Source organism: Curcuma longa, chromosome 8 (genome assembly GCF_044706935.1).
Source record: "Curcuma longa cultivar G26 ecotype Majalengka, Jawa Barat chromosome 8, ITB_CL_G26_1.1, whole genome shotgun sequence".
Taxonomy (NCBI): Eukaryota; Viridiplantae; Streptophyta; class Magnoliopsida; order Zingiberales; family Zingiberaceae; genus Curcuma; species Curcuma longa.
The window spans coordinates 1,882,979-1,884,265 of NC_133868.1; the positions used below are offsets into that span (position 1 = coordinate 1,882,979).

Genomic DNA, 1,287 nt, shown 5'->3' on the forward strand with positions numbered 1-1,287 from the left:
TTGCGTATCATTAACAGGATTTAACCGATTAATTAATTAATAAACTTAATCAATTAATACAATTAACTCCCTGTTTAATTTACCCAAGCTAGACCCAACCTAATCAGTCTTTATTAACTTTCTGATTATTATCACCATGAATGGAAATCCTAATTGCTAAATCAACAGATTAATACAAAGTTTTCATTCACCAATAACACTCAACAGATCTATATACACAAGAATTTAATCTCACCATCTAACCAACATGAACTAAGCAACCAAAGATCCAAGAATTCTCACATTAGATCATAGAACTTACCTCAAGTCTAGCTCACTGCCGATTCCAAGAACCACAATCTGATCAGATCCAGAATTCAATTGATCTTACTAATCTCTTCCTTTCTCCTTCACAGCTTTGGCTATTCCAACTCACGGCCAGATCCACAAAACCAAGATCCGATCAAATCTCACTAACAAGCTACAAAGATAAACAACTGATCAACAACATCACAATCCTAATAAGAACCCTAGAGACCAAACCGATCCCTTACCTTACAGATCCGGCTTTTCTTCTTCTTCTTCAGCTCCGACCGAACAATCCAAACCTCACAGCCGGATCCAACAACAAGCTCCGATCCAATCAAATCCAAACTAATTCAAACCGGAAATCTTAGCATTAAGCTCAAGAAAACCCTAGAAATCCAGGATCTAAACAAGCTTACCTCTCCCGAGCTCTTCCGTTCGCCGACCGAACGCTGGTCACGTGCGATCGCGCCGCTAGAAGCGGTGCTGCCGCACGACCATAGCTGCTGCCGGCACGATATCAGTGCTCCCCCCTTCGCCGGCGATCTCAGAACCAGCTCCGCCTTCGCCCCCCCCCCCCCCCCCCCCCCCCCCCCCCCCCCCCCCCGCCGTCGTCCACCGAGATCGAAGAAGAACAGAGGAAGAGGGCAATGAAGCAGAGGAAAAGCTCGTGAGGATCGCGGCTACGAAGCTTTTATGGGTTTCTTAACGGGCGGATCGGTGTTAACGGGTTCGGATCCTATAACCATTAACCCATTTAATCCTTTAATCTCTAATAGCTAGGTTAATTTAATCAAAAGCTAGATTAACCTCTAATAATCCATTAACCCATTTTCCATTAACCCTTTAATTAATTAAACCCTTAAATCATGAGTATCTAATTGGACTTTATTTGGGCTTTATTTGGCAAGTCAATTACCCTTGATTAAACCCAATTAATTGTTTAACCAAACTTCATTAAATTGATTAATCTTTATTAGGTTTAATTAATTTTAACTAACC

The 1,287-nt window shown here is 41.6% G+C and overlaps 1 long non-coding RNA gene across 1 annotated transcript; it reads right to left on the reverse strand.

Annotated features, from left to right (window-relative positions):
• Positions 1-306: 306 nt before the first annotated feature.
• LOC141834105 (uncharacterized) lies at positions 307-847 on the reverse strand. The gene is made up of 3 exons (XR_012602253.1): positions 705-847; positions 534-633; positions 307-460 (listed from the first exon to the last, which is right to left on the reverse strand). It is a non-coding gene; the product is annotated as an uncharacterized LOC141834105 (long non-coding RNA).
• Between the last annotated feature and the right edge of the window lie 440 nt (positions 848-1,287).